At 41.3% G+C, this 16,537-nt stretch overlaps 1 long non-coding RNA gene across 2 annotated transcripts in view; it reads left to right on the forward strand.

Annotated features, from left to right (window-relative positions):
- Window positions 1-10,241, forward strand: part of LOC306781633 — a 36,644-nt gene extending 26,403 nt beyond the window's left edge. For both annotated transcript variants that reach the window (XR_013772218.1, XR_013772219.1), the window contains one exon: window positions 8,781-10,241. This is a non-coding gene — a long non-coding RNA (uncharacterized lncRNA). The remainder of the gene's footprint in view (window positions 1-8,780) is intronic.
- The last annotated feature ends 6,296 nt before the right edge of the window (window positions 10,242-16,537 follow it).

Raw genomic sequence — 16,537 nt, forward strand, 5'->3', positions numbered from 1 at the left:
AATACGTTATTATGACATACAAATATAGATTAAACACCATGGTAAATTGATATACACTCAGTTGCCAGTTCATAAAGTCCATCTAGCTAAACACTAATGCATTGTAATACAAAAGCCCTGCGATAAATCCTCCCTTCTATAATGTTTCCGTTTGTGTGAAAACTGTTTCAGATGTTGATTCAAGTGTTTGGTTATCTTGGAGGCTGCAGTTCGTGGTGCTGTCGATTTTTATTGCATTGTACTGACAGGTGTTGGGAACGTAAAGGAGCGTGTTTGGGTTATCAGCATCTAAGAAACTAAATTATTGACATCAACATAATTATTGATGTAAGTAACAATTATTAATGATTATTAATAATAACGGGGCACCACCCTGCGAACAGGGACCAATAACCAAACGATAAAATGAAGTCTCATAATTAGTGTTCACTCACAATGTCAGTAGTCTGAGTACTATTACACATTCAGAGTGAAAATGAAGGTTTAAGTTCGAGCACAGACCACATATACAGTTATTATCACAATACGCATGCACAAAGTAATCACAGACAGCTGCTCTTTGAAATATAACAGTTTATAACATTCTAATACGAATGATCTAGTCAACTAATATCTAAACTAACTACTATACATTCATGAGCACGCTATCTAAAATCAACAGACTATTGAAAAGAGGGTGTGTGTGTGTGTGTGTGTGTGTGTGTGTGTGTGTGTGTGTGTGTGTGTGTGTGTGTGTGTGTGTGTGTGTGTGTGTGTGTGTGTGTGTGTGTGTGTGTGTGTGTGTGTGTGTGAGAAAAGGGGGGGGGGAGCGAGGGAACAGCTCAGTGACGTAGTTGGGACGTGGTGACGTCTCTCATGCGTGAGACCCAAAATGGCGGATAGCCAACAGGAGACCCGGTGTCTACATGTGTTGGTAGCTGTTCAGTACGTAGCTAGATTAGCTCAAAGCTATATGTGTGTGTGAGTTAGTAAAAGAGAAGGGAAAGGAACAAAATTAAATAAAACAAGCGATTACAATCCTCTGCGCCGCGCAGGAGTACGGAGGATTGCTCTCTCAGCCAGCGGAGAGAACAGCGACTCTTTGTCTCAGCCGGCGGTTCTGACCTCCTGAACTGATGAGAAGCAGCTTCGACCTCACTGGGCGGCTCGCTCAACACAGATCACAGTAGCACGGAATACACGCTACTTACACACAACCCCTACGAGCTCAGCGATCGTTAGTGTCGGCGATTATTAAGCATACACCACGTTATAAAAATGAACAGTACGTTAAGCACACAAAACAAGATAAAATAAACACAAATGAACTCTCTCTAACTCTGCCCAGAATCTATTCGCCTTACGGTACGATGCAATCGTGGTGATTGGGGGGGGGGGGGGGGGGGTTCTTCTGAGCTTCGGTGGACTCAGCCTGCGGCTGCGGGAGCCGTGTTTCTCTCGGTGGGAAAGAATCGCTGTCGTCTCGATAAGGGACTTTCGCGTCCTTATGGCCGGAGCAGACGAGGCGCTTGGTGGAGAGTGAAGAGTGGAAGTTCTCTGTCTCTCTTTCTGAAGGCGTCTTGCTTCTTCACTTCTGCAGGATTAAAAGGGTTCGCTTCGTGGATGCGAACAAAGATAAAATAGACAGTTTGGTGAATTCGGCCAGCGAATATAAACTGTTAAAACCTAGGAATTTGGTTAAAAAGAGGAGCAACGTTGGTGTGCCTCCTGCTATCCCCGTGGGGATCGGTGGAAAAAGCATTGAGGTGGGGGCTGCAGGTAGTTTTGTAGAACAGTGGCTGAACTACAGGGGTCCTGGGGTGTCTTGGCTCTCGGCCAATGAGATTGCAGCAGTGCATTCAGGTGACTTCAGGAACGCATAATTTTTGGGGGGGAGGAAACTCACACCCTAATGTGAAATTCCTTCAGAGGTGCTCATCAAACCACAATCAGGATGAAACACTAACTAAAAGAAAGCTGCCGACTCCTCTTTCTTCTCTTACTCAGGTGAAAGGTATTTGACCTTCTCACACTCACCTAGCCTGAACGTACCACCTGCCCAGGTAAGAGAGTGATGGGCAGGCATCCAAATCATGCAAAATGATTAGATTACCAGTAATACATGTCTACTTAGATGAGCAGCAACTTGCATTCTCTCTCATGGACATCAGGGGGCGACTCCTCCATTTGCAAAAATAAGTCAGATTGTATAGAAGTCTATGAAAAAATAACTCTCCTCACTTGATTTATTCCCTCAGTAAACATTTTAAACATGAGTGTATGATCTCAATCTGTAGTTTCACATCTTCTTCAATACAGTATGATGTTCATTTCGTAAAGTACGCTCTAGTTTAGAGTAAAAAGCAGGGTATGCTTTTGGCCGTGGCTACCTTGTGATTGTCAAGTCGTTACCACAGAATTGTTCAGCGTTTGATGAAACTAAAAGACACTTTAAGGAGTTGGTGTCACGGCAGTTCACGGGTAGGACCCAAATGCGGACCACAGGAGACAGAGTCCGATGCAACAGGTTTATTTTAGACTGTGCGTGCAGGTGTGGAGCCCGTGGTCCGACACCGGAGGGCAGGTGGGTTGCTGGTCTGAGTCCCGTGGCTCGACACCGGACGGCTGGTAGCTCGACAGTGTGATGTCCCGTGGCTCAACACCGGAGAGTTCGTAGATCGCCCAGTACTCTACACCCGTAGCAGAGAGGAGAGAGATTAGCACAGGAAGATACCATGGGGTTCAACTCACGAAACGGCGGACGCTACCGAGGCAGAAGACAATACAGACTGACAACCCAGGCCTGCAAGACCAGGGCTGATATGCTGCGGGGTAACGAGCCAGATTGTCCGCAGCTGGCATCCATCAGGGCGGTAGCAGTGGGAGGAGTCTGGAGGCAGGTCCGAGAAAACACCAAGCACATGGCATAACAAAACAAACAGAGGAATGACAGACACATGAGGAGAGGAGATTGGGGGGGGAAACAGAGGTAAACACACAGTGGGTCAGACGGATCCTGACAGTTGGCTGTTCATTTTTTCCAGTACAAGCTGTTTCTTTTGCTAGTCAGAATTGGCTTCCAGATTTTCACAGATTATGTAAATTACAGATGCACCAAGCTATCCAAGCTAGATAACTAGCTCAGCTCGCGTTAGCTGCTAATGGATTGCAGGCCCTGACTCCACTTCTTATATACAGTCTATGGATGTGACAATTGAATTTGAGTGCAGTTGGAGATGCAGCATTGGTTTGCACTGTAGCGACATTTTGTTTTTTTAGGGTACCCTGTAACAAAACGTGGTTTGGGAACAGTGTCCTTTCAGTGAACCCCCATCCGTTTCAAAACCTACCACATGCTCCGCACACACAATCATTTAAGATAACAAAGATTACATAAAGCTCCAGTAATATGCTAATATGCTGCAGTTGTTTTGTGCAATATGACAATAATGTTTCTGGTAAAAAAATTAATAAATCACCGGTTAAACAATACTAATATTACCGCTGCCTATAAAGGGTTAACACATCCAGAGATTTTCCTAAGAGATCCCAACATCTGGTCACCACAATGTACATAAAATTAATAATTATGAACTGAAACCATCAAGAATAATAGTGTTATTTGAAATAAATGTACATGGGTTCACAGCCCCTGTAACTGCTATTTGATTAGATTGTCCGTAGATTTCTGTTGGGATTTTAATTTGGCACGATTTAATACAGCGTTATATCTGCCGTGTGAGTGAACAACAGCTTACTCTTCCTTTTAACGGCACTGCAGAACATCATCATGATTACAGTGTGGCACATCTTACAGACTAAAATTAAACAATGTTTCATCTCAGAGAGGCTCCAGTGGAACTTAGTGGTGAGGCTTCAAGATTCCCTGGACACAAAGCTGGGAGCTAATGACGCTAATAATCAATTCTAATAACATTCTGCTATTTTGGTCTTCTGGCACATCTCTACAAAGAGAACACATGAAACATCTTCACACGCAAATACCAAGCTCCTGAAATGAGGCAAAATCACATGATGCTTCATTGGATCCTAGCAGAGGGCCAAACAGCACAATCAACAGGATAAACAGGACGATCCAGGGACTCCAAAATCTCGGTAACAACAAGGAAATAATTATTTAAAAGCCTTTATTGTAGTGGCTAAAACATTTCCAGTGCTGCCTTCCTGTTAATCCTTTTTTCTTCCCCGTTTTCCAAGGGCGACCGACACGCTTTTGGTCTATGGTTAAAGGTACAGTGTGAGGGGGACCTGTTAGTAGAAATGGAATATATTAATCATGACTATTTTGTCATTGGGGTATAATCACCAGAAACTAAGAATTGTTGCGCTTTCGCTGGCTTAGAATGAGCCCTTGATAAGGAGCAGGTCCTCTTCACGAGATGTGTCTCAATTCAGGGGCTGCATCCTTCGGAGGGCGCGAAGGCTAGACCGTGCGGTCTCCGAAATGAGACGGCCTACGCTGTATATATATTTATAGTATACATATATATATATATATTTATACATACTATTTAAAGTGTATCTATATTTATAATCCCTGCTCAACAGTATTATAAATATATGTATATATACAGAACTAAAACCTTTTCAGTATTTATACTTTTAATTAATACTTTTAAGGTTTTAATTAACAAATTTTCAATCAGTTAGAGTTCTTGTAATTAAAACAATGTATTTATCAATAACTTTATTATATTTCATTCACACATGCATATATATTTACATATACATATATTGGAATCCTAAGGCAGAGGAAATAAATCAAGACAGTTATCATTAATAACAGCAGCAACACATGTTTATTAACTTGCAGTAACACATATTTTATATTTTTTATATAAAACTACTGGTTGTCTTATTAGTAAAGGCTTTGTACAGGATGAGAGCTAATGTAACTATAACCTTAAGTACAGGATGGTCAAATGGAGATATTACAACTGGACTAATGTCTTAATTCATTACATTACATTACAGTCATTTAGCAGACGCTTCTATCCAAAGCGACTTACAATAAGTGTATTCAACATCGGTATTCAAGAGAACTACTCGTCACCAGAAGGCATAAGTGCATCTCCTTTTATAACAAGCATCTAAGAGCAAAAGTACAGAAACAAACAAACTAATACAAATACAATAAGTGCAAGAAACTAGTATGAATACAATAAGTGCTGAGTGGACGGCTCAGGGTAGTACTTCTTGAAGAGGTGAGTTTTCAGCCTGATGAAAGATGGGCAGCGACTCGGCTGTCCTGATGTCAGTGGGGAGTTCATTCCACCACTGTGGGGCCAGGACAGAAAACAGCCGCGACCGGTCGATCGGCCGCAGGGACCTCTGAGCGACGGGGCAACCAGTCGCCCCGAGGCAGCAGAGAGAAGTGGTCGGGCGGGGGTGTAGGGCTTGACCATGGCCTGGAGATAGGAAGGAGCTGTTCCTTTCACTGCCCTGTAGGCTAGAACCAGAGTCTTAAACTGGATGCGAGCTCTTACAGGAAGCCAGTGTAGAGAAGGGAAGTTGTGGGAGAACTTGGGGCGATTGAACACCAGACGAGCTGCAGCTTTCTGGACAAGCTCCAGAGGTCTGATGGCCGACACCGGAGCTCCGGCAAGTAGTGAGTTGCAGTAGTCCGGGCAGGAGATGACAAGAGCCTGGATGAGCACCTGCACTGTCTCATCAGTGAGGAAGGGGCGAATCCTCCTGATGTTGTAGAGCAGGAATCTGCAGGAGAGTGTAACCGATGCAATGTTTGCTGAGAATGACAGTTGGTCGTCCAGGGTCACAACCAGGTTCCTCGCAGTCCGAGTTGGCGTCACCAGGGTATCATCAATGGTGATGGACAGGTCTCGGTGTGGGAAACCCTTCGCCGGGAGGAGCTCGGTTTTTTCCAGGTTGAGCTTGAGGTGGTGTGTCGCCATCCACTTCGAGATGTGAGCCAAGCACGCAGCGATGCGTGCCTCCACTTGAGTGTCCCCGGGGGGAAATGACAAGACCAGCTGGGTGTCATCGGCATAACAATGGTAAGAGAAGTCAGGCGAGCGAATAACAGAACCCAGAGATGTTGTGTCGAGCAAGAAGAGAAGGGGGCCCATCTGAACCTTGTGGAACCCCCGTAGTCAGCATGCGTGGTTCCGACACGGCCCCCCTCCATGTCACCTGGTAGGATCGACCTGTCAGGATGCAAACAGGGAGAGTGCAGAGCCTGAGACGCCATCCCCTCGAGGGTGGAGAGGAGGATCTGGTGGTTCACCGTGTCAAACGCCGCAGACAGGTCAGAGAGTTAGCTCTCGCAGCGTGAAGCGACTCCGTCACCGCAAGGAGGGTTTTTGTTGCCTAAACTGCTGGACAGTTGTAGAAAAACGTCGGCCTGGGAGTTGACCGTGTTTTCATCTTACAACCCTTTCACAGTGTGCTTTGAGTTAATTGTCACATTTTGGTCGCCTAAATATGTGTTATTCAGCATTTGGTCAAGCAAACAGGACTTTTACCCAGGCGACTGTTCCTGTCCCATATTAAACGGAGTCCACATCGACATATTTTACCTTAGTTTTCCTACGTAACTTGTGTAGCCTACTGAACTAATGTCGCAGAAGTAAACCTAAAAATTAAGTAAACCTATTGTTTATTTTGAAAAGAGACTGTTTGCATGTAACATTTCTTGTGAACACGGAAGGTTATTTTGAAAAGAAGTTGCGTTTGGTAAGGACAAGCTTCCTTTTATTATGTAACAGACATTCTTATTTTAACCCAGACCACGATCTTTTGCTGAACCCAACCAAGTACTTTTGTTGCCTTAACCTAATCAGGTAAAGTTAAAAAATAAGTAAAACTTTGTTGGAAGATTATTTTGAAAAGACACTGTGGCATGTAATGAGCGGGAACTGACACGCTGTCCCTGATGTGTTGCGACATATATCACTGTGGCAAATGATGCTGCACTAACTGTCCAGCCTTTTCTTTGTCTTGTGCAGAGGGATATTATGCAGAGTGGGTGGGTTGAAGCCTCTGAGACATAACAGCCTTCAGTAACGGTAATATTGATTTGTTTTAATATTATCATACTTATAGTTGAAGGTCATTAGACTCCATTCAGAAGCCCAGAGCAAGAAAAACATGCTAATGAAATTCATCTAAAATGTTTGTGAGGTGAAGACCTACAAATGATCTCGGATGTATTTTACATCTTCCCTGCAGTTGTCCAAATAAAAATGGTGATAGTTTAACAGCCGGGTGCAAAGAACAGCAGAGAGGTGGGAAGCTATTTCATGCTCTCTCTCTTCAACTCTCCACCTTCCGTCCATGATAACACATCACACACTGACCTGTGGAGGGAACCTAACCCGCATGAGAATTTACTGTTACTCACTGTAATGATGGTCACTGGCATCAGACATGATGGTGGGCATTAGTGTCAGGGCACCTGACGATGATGATGATGATGGAGGAGCAGAGACACAGTGAGACATGATACAAGGTGAAATAGGAGGAAATGTAACACGACAAATACAAAAAGGAGAATGAAATGAGAACAAAGAGGAAAGGGCTGAGTAGGTGAAAGACAGGGGGGAGGCAAAAAGAGACAAAAGAAAGAGGATAAGAGGAAACAGGACAATGAGCTTGCCAAGCACTCAATAAGGAATTCATGTTTCCCTATTTGTCGAGCCTACCCCCTTCCAGACTCCCAAGGACGGGAGGAACTAAATATGACAATCAAACTAAATATGACAACCCTGCGTTTTTATTTAGAATTAAAAAATGATATATATATATATATATGAGTGCTGAGCCCCCGGTGCTGGTTTACTGCCGGTACTAGTAACACCTCACATCTCCGAAATCGTCGGAGCAGATTTTTAAGGAGACTGAATATTGACAAACCGACCACAGATTTGATGCTTAAACAACTAACTTCTCGCCTAAACTAAACTAAAAACTACGTTGGAAGTTTACGTTTAAAAGACACTCTGTAACGAGCAGAAACTGAGACGTCACATTTAGTCATTTGATTCATTTGTGTAGCTTTAGAAATTGAAGCAATGCTGGTGCACTTTACATTTCTTCTTCTTCTGCTCTGGTGGTGACTGGGAAACGAGACAGAGTTGCCATGATGTCTATAGGGTGGGGCAGGCCTCCAGATCTGCTAAAAATGTTATTTGTTTCCGTTTGTTATTTCAGCCTAACCGGTGAGTGAAGTAACTTCTCCGTTTACGTCATGTGCAGTTGACACAAAAGCTCTGGTAGCCAAGGCTGCCAAGGGCAGGACATATTTTTCACATCAATTAAAGGAATATGCCGATTTCTAACTTTTAAATTGGCTTACAACAACCAGTCCTGCATTTATCCAATTCATGCCTGTTATGGCAATCTTTCTGCATCTACTTCTCTGGCTCTGGCACAGGAAGATAACAACCCCATTCATAATCAAGAGTGAAAAATAAAACTCTCTGAGGAAGAGGTAATTGGTTGTTGTTGTAATATGTTCAATATGCATCAACAGCAAAAAAGCATGAGCTGTATTTGATTACGAACATGCTTTGCATCTATTCTGACGGGGAAGGCATTAGGCTCTCGATTGCTTCTGGTCCAGTTTATTTCCATGAGACTGTGTCTGTTTGTCATTAAATAGCAAGCAACCAAAAAATAACAGCAATGGGATGAATTGTGATAATTATGAAATGACCAAACTCTGCTTTTGGTTTTTAATTTAAGATATTCTTAGTTTTTGGTTAAAAAAATATTTCCTGTCTAAAATAATTAGAGGTACTTTTACATTTTTTTTCCACCAGGAATTTCACCTCCCTCCATGATGGGGCCCAGGCCGATCCATGGCGGATCAGTGCTGAGACCTTGCTGGGTCCTTGGCTGAAAGGAAAGGAAATCCCCAGCAATAATGAACGCAGGGACAACTCGCAACTATGGCGCCGGTACCGCCTCAGGCCGAGACAAACTGACGATGGTTTTACACAAAGAAAGACATAACTTACTATCCTTCGTTTGCCGAATTTACAACAAGGCAGAAATAGTTACAAATTCATCGTAGACATCATTACAAAACGTTTACAACAAAGTGCAACAAAGGATCTGTGGTTTCTGTTTACTGTATGATTGTATGTACAAGGTAAACACCCCCATCAGAGCATGGGATGCACCTGTTCAGACACAATGCCAAGGTACACTGTGGCCATTGACTGATATAATCTGTAGTGAAAGTGTGCCAGGAAAGCGACTCTCCAACTCCATTACAGTCAGCAACCTTTTGCTCTACCACTCCCTGGAGTCCCACTGCGTGCACCAGATTCTGACCCCATCAACAACTTCAACATTTATTTCAACCCATAATAGGGGCTTTCTTTCAATTTAAATACAGTAATTGAATTGTCTTGAAGTCAAATGTAGGCCCATTTTAATATAGATCAGTGGCCCCCACTAATCTGAGGGGAGGCTTTTGTTTATGGTGGAGTGCAGAGGATGAGGTAGAGTTAAGGTGGAAAGAGGCTGCTCTGTAGTCTGGTGGAACGGCAGCAGGGTGAACAAGCTGTGGCTGGTTAGGTTTGTCTTTCAGTATCCTTTGGGCTCTGCGCAGGCACCCCACCTCACCGATATCACTGACGCTCGATAGATGGGTACTGTACCAATGATGTTCTTAGTGGTTTAGATTTCCCTGCTGAAGCGTCAAATGTCAAAATACAAGGTCCGTAGTCTTGCTTTAAAGTTGTGCTATGTAGTATTGTGCGCTGTCATTGGCTGGCGGTTACACACCAGTGTGGGGCCCAAAGGCTCTTTGCTGACATCCAGAAGAGTCCCGAACCCAGCAGAATGAGAAGAAAAGAGAAAATCCAAGCCAGGGTCTCTGTAGATACCGGCACCAGTACACACTTCTAGTGGGTCGTAAGTGATGATTGAGAGGGACTATTTTTCATCAGTCCATCTTTTGTTTTTTAAGGAAAATCCTGCAAATCATACCTCTAATCTTCACTAATTTATAGCGTAGCGCCTCATTTTGCAGCGGACGTGAGGTTGGTAGATTTGACAGAGGATGCTGTTGGTCTGTCCGCCTGGATGCCACATCATTGCGGAGTTGGATGGATTGAGTTACAATCAGTCGGAGTGTTGCGTCCGCGCTCTGAACCCGATCATCCTGCTCTGCTTTGCCTCAATGTCCTTCTATTGCGGTCAGTGCAGACCACCGTGGAGGTCTGAATTGGATTACAGTGACATGTATGAATAGATCTTCTGTACTGCAAACTATTGACATGTATGGATCCATGTCTTCAAATAAGGTTTGGTGTTACTTAGTGTGTGAGGAATGAGTCTTCCACATGAGGAAGAGTTTCCTCCAAAGGATCATGACATCCAGGTCCTGGTAACATCTGTTAAAGCTTTCTGAAAATCAGTTGTCCTGTAGGCTCTTCAACTTCTTTTTTTTGTTTAAATATATGTTTAATGATTTTGTACATCTACCACGCCATGCATACATAGAAGAACTCTCCCCGATTAGGACATATTGCAATATATAAAATACTAAAATCAATACTCAAAATAGCATAAACATCCACATAAAGGAAAAGTAGATAAATAATGGATAAAAAAAAGGTGCGCTCAGTAGAGTGCAGATCACCGGAGGTTGTGTCTGTGTGATTAAATAAATACAACCCACAACTAGTTAACCCCCCAAAAACATTACTTTTTTGCCACGTAATATTTGCGTTCTGTGTGCAAGCATTCATGACAAAAACAACAGTTTGAAAAAATATATCGATGGACATATAAATACCCCAAAATCCTGGCCCCATATATAAATGACAGAGCGTGACAAATCACCCGACAAGTTTGGGGAGAAGGAAACAGAGGAAAAGACTGTTTTTTATTTTTCTTCCCCAAATTCCAAATTACCAAATTGTGAGTGCTTAGGGGTGAGGGGACACCAGGGCCTCAGTTTCACCTGCTTTCATATATGTCTCTGCTGTCCTCAGCGTCAAAGGAGACCCAGCAGTAGTGAAGCACAACAGACCTCTGTTCGTTCAGAAGGAGCAGGGGTCTTGCTGAGCACAAAGAGAAAAGGATGCGACCAGTGAGCTATTTCAGCATAATTGATAGATCCAGGAAAGGGTAGCTGGAGAGACGGCCACAATAGGACAGCCTCAGCAGGACATAAAGACATACAGCCCAGTGTCATTCTTGAAATGGGCTCTCATCCTGCATTTGGATTTCTCAAGTTATTCAAAGGGAAATGACACGACAGCACTGACAGCGAGGTATACGCTAGAATGAGAAACATCTCTTTTACAAGGATTCTAAATGTGTTTAATGTCTTCAAGCAGTTTAAAGGTGCATCGCTTCAGATCTGGCCAGCATTTTAGTTTAAACACGACATTCAAAAAAATGTATTAATATCATCTGGCCAGGAAGAGAGCTTTTGTTCCAGTAGCCCAAAGAGGCTACCTGGTCCGAACAACGGTGAGTTCTTATACGATGCTATTTTATCATTAAATTCACTTTTGAGAATTCTTGAATTACTTTTTGGCGTTAAAGTTTCAACAACAATGTTGCCAAAGAATCAAAATACCATTCGTCCAAATATCTGGAAAGTACACACAAAACAGTGATAAGAACATTAACACAACTAAGATTGATATATATATATATATATATATATATATATATATATATATATATATATATATATATATATATATATATATATATATATATATATATATATATATATATATATATATATATATATATATATATATATATATATATATATTGATATATATATATATATATATATTGATATATATATATATATATATATATATTGATATATATATATATATATATATATATATATATATATATATATATATTGATATATATATATATATATATATATATTGATATCTATATATATATATATATATATATATATATATATATATATATATATATATATATTGATATATATATATATATATATATATATTGATATATATATATATATATATATATACATATATATATATATATATATATATATATATATATATATATATATACATACATATATATGTATATATATATATATATATATATATGTATGTATATATATATATATATATATATATATATATATATATATATATATATATATATATACACACACACATTAATTGCATACATAAATCCAATGTATTTGTTTAGGGAAGGAGAGAGAGGAAATAATTTCTCTCTTTAAACTCTTCTCTGAGCTGGGCGTGTCTATAAAATATATCTTGGGTGAAATAAATGGCACATAAGACTCACAGGGAAGGTCTCCTCAGGTAATACAGCTAAAATACAACCCCTTGCGCGGTCATTGTGATTGTTTTTTTGCAGTAAATGAGGGAGCCTGAGTAGCTGCGGGTTGATTATATTCCCCGTGCTCCCCTGCTGGTCCGAAGCAAGGCTCTCTCGATCGCTCACCTGTACACATCATTAGCATTTAGAGAGGCTGGGATCATCCTGGGATCCGCACGCACACACACACACACACACACACACACACACACACACACACACACACACACACACACACACACACTTGAAATCCATCTGAGGTCTTTGGACTCTCACAGTCACACACAAAAGTAGAAAAATGAAACAGCAGAAATTTCGGATTAGAATTCTATTTCTGTTGGGTGCCGAGCATCCGTCACTGTGCAGCTTCGTCCTCGGTGTGAGGCGAGGCCAGATCAGGACTATCAGTTCTTTATTCACCTTCAACTCTAAACTAAACTTCTCTTCCTTCCATCGCACTTGATGTGGAAATGCAACCCGGCGGGATGACGAGCACCACTCTGTCACCCCTCCCCCGCTAATAATAATAATATGTGCAAATTACACTTAATCACTCGTCATTCAGGTCATCCTCAAATGGAGCCGCACGCCAGACACCTAAACACATTACATCGTGACACGACAATTATGGGTTATTTCGGACAAATGGCCGTCTCTCTTTGTGCGTCTCTCGGCGCTTCTTTATGGTCTTTACTGTCTAATAATACACTGTCTCTGTTCTTCCTTCAAAACCAAAATGGGCGACTTTGATTTCCAAAGATTTTAGTTTGGGAGATAAATTCAAACTTAGTTACTAACCCACGTGATATTTAATTTTGCGACAGTATGTAATCACACTAGTGTGGGATATTTCGGAGGTTTGAAGAATTCTTCAGTGGTATTCCCTTTTTAACCTCTATCTTTTTTTCCCATATTTTTTTTTGCCTCGGACTGATCAGCATGAGTCACGACCAGTAATTTAGTCCTGTATAACAACGAACAACATGCATTAGATGACTCATATGCACACACACACACGCACACTGAAAAGAAGGTGCTGTTCTGTATCAGACACCTTGTCTCATTCAAGGTGTCCTTGATTTATTCGAGTTTAACAGACACATTATCCCATCATTTACCTAATCCTCATCCCTTTTCTTTTTGTAAAAGTTACGTGTCTGCTGCTTGCACGTATCCTTACATCAACATCTTACAGTTTTTCTGCCGGTCTGGTGCTTTAATAAAAAAGATCTGGCTTCTGTCTTTCATGGTAAAGGTTACAATCGGCATTCATTCCCGAGACAAATGACTGTAGTAGTCACAGGTGTTTATCCAACGTGAAGCTGTTTGACTTCACCCACCAGGTCTGAGCCCAAATCCACCCACGGCATAGATTTGAAAAATGCAAAAAGAAAAAAAAAAGTTTAGAGAGGTTCATAACTGAGGGAATTGACCAGGAAGCATGTAAAAGTGACAGCCATGATAAGCGCTCCTCTAGCACACACTACACCGAATACATAATCTCATGGCGTAGAAACAAGGCGGCAACCTCCGGTTCTGTCGAGTGAAGCCGATGCGGACGTGATTTACAACTTGCATTCTCTCTACTGACCAGCAGGGGTATGAAGGTAGATTTGTGTCTTTATTTTTCAAAAGCAAAAAAAAGTTTCAAAAGCAAAAGCAAAAGTTTTAAAAGCAAATATATAAACTGAGAATCATTTATTTGTTAAAAAAAATAAAAGCTTTGGTTTTGAATCCAAAAGTTTTGAAACTAAAAGTTTTGAAACTAAAAGTTTTGAAACTAAAAGTTGTGAAACCAAAAGTTTTGAAGCCAAAAGCTGAGTTGGGTGTAGTGGGCGGGGCATACGCTGCTGAATGTATCAGGAGTTTCTATTGGTCCGTTTGACTTGCGTCTCGTATCTGCATCATCTACACAAACGGGAGGTTACGTGACATGGAGGTAAGTTGACTGCTCTGTTTTGTCAAAATGATTGTAAATATAGCAGCACTTCACTTTCTTCTCATGTTGTTCGTGTCGTGGAGTCTCTTTTTAAGAACGACATGGAGGGCTGCTGTGTTGACATGTAGCCCCACTGTGGGCGAACGTTACATGCACCTGAGGCATCTATGTTAGCTAAGGTTAGCTACACATGTATGACACAATTTAAAACCAATCCTATGAGCTTGCTTCTCTCTGACCGAGGTAGGTACAGATGACGAGGTTACAACCATGTTACTGTCTTGTATTAAACTTGATGAAGATAAGCTAAAGTGTGGCCTCAGATAATCATAGGCCTTGTGTGTTTTATTTTTTCTTTGAGAAATTTAAGGACAATGGAAATCGTTTATTGTTTCTAGGGTGCTCTTTGGCTTCAGTGTGAAACATTTATTTTGAGTAAAGAGAAATGAGCTAGAGGCCAAGGCACTCCAATTACAATGCTCAAAATGTATTTTACTGACATGTCCATGTCGGGTTAAAAGGAAATGTATACCGTTGTCTACATGTAGTAGCAAAAAGGCCATTTTCCTCAGCCTGCTGCCCGAAAGTCTTAACTACTACACCTGGACAGCTTGACTTGGAGATTATTTCCCTTTCCTTGAAATCATTTTTTCTGTATTCAGGGCGATTCGACTTCATGTGAAGACTAAGCGCATGCCCATGCTTCAGCAACTGCGTGAGGGCCTGAAAGTGTGTGACCTCATCAAAGTGATGCAGACAAAGCCAGAAGAGTGTCGCAGTCTCTTCATCTTCAGAGACGACGACTCAGTTTGCACGAGTATTGCTTTGAGTGTTGTACTAGTTGTACTACATAGTATTTCCATAACTTCCTTTCTGCTTCTTAACGAGCTAAGTTTTGAGGAATCTCATTGTGTATCACTATGTTTGAAATGTAGGTGGACTCACATTACATCATGACCCATCTGGCCCTGGAGTTGAGTGTAAGTGGTTCAAGTAAGCAAGTGAAGGATTCAAAAATCTTGGAGCACTTCCAAGATTTCCTCCTAGAACTTGACGGTATGTCCAACCATTCATTTAAAATAATTATTTGTGATTGAAAGTTTAGATTTCCACCCTAATTCTATACCATAGAACTGTCTTAATGAGCATCATATTTAACTGTTTGCATATAAAATGACTGGAGAGATTTATTCTGGTCTACACTTTGTATTTCTCTTCAAGATGCACAAACTGATGGCGACACCGCAGGAGAGGCTTTGACTGTATCCTCAGTCATGCAGTGGATGACTGGTCAAGCTCAGACATCTGCTTTTGGAAGATCGGCAAACATTCAAACTCACAGTGAAATTTGATCATTGGTGTCTGAACGCCATGCCTAACCACGCTGTGTGTTACCCAAGTGTCAGTGCTCGCACAGACACCATCACATTCCCAGTAGCCCACATTAAAGATGATAAATCTTTAAAACACTCCTGCAAACTGCCATTAAGTCTGGTGCAGGATTTAATAGAGTGTGATAAATGTGTTAAATAGTTGTTGGCAAGAGCATGGTTCTGTGTTTCACTTGTGCTTATTCTTTATGTTTTCTATTCTTTAGTGAAACAAACAAAATGTTCCAGAATCATTTTATACTGCAGCTATTTATGCCACCTTGTTATAATGTGAGTGAGCAAAATAAACACATAAGTATCTATTTACTGTGCTTTATTTGTGATCAGTTAAACGTGCATACTGGTTTTAGAATAAGCACATGAGATGTGCATCAAGTATATCAAGCAAACTTCATCCAAAAAATGAGGCCAGTTGAAGGACATGCATACAGATGTCCCGTCCAAAAGAAGAGGACTCGACGGTGGGGTTTACTTGCTGCACTGCAGCAAGACCTTCAGCTGACAAGGGGCACGGCATCTCTGCTACAGTGACCCATGCTCTGGATCAGGTTCCTCATCATGCAAGTGTTCTGCTTGCAGGATCTGAGATGGACCAAACACATACATTAATTATGAATATAGCCATTGCCATAGCCAGTAGAGACCCTTTTACAAGCCGATATCCTGCATCAGGTAGATCTCACCTTTTGATCAAGTACAATGTCTGATATATCAGAGTAGGTGTTTCTGACTGAGAGATTATGCTCCCTCATCCTCCTGTAAAGTGTGAATCTTGAAATGCCATGGGCAGTAGCCAGAGTGGTCATTGGTAGGTTCATGCTTAGAAGATTTTCAAGGACTTGGGTATTAATGCTAAATTTTGGTCGACCCACAG

This window comes from Melanostigma gelatinosum, assembly GCF_949748355.1.
Source record: "Melanostigma gelatinosum genome assembly, chromosome: 1".
Taxonomy (NCBI): Eukaryota; Metazoa; Chordata; class Actinopteri; order Perciformes; family Zoarcidae; genus Melanostigma; species Melanostigma gelatinosum.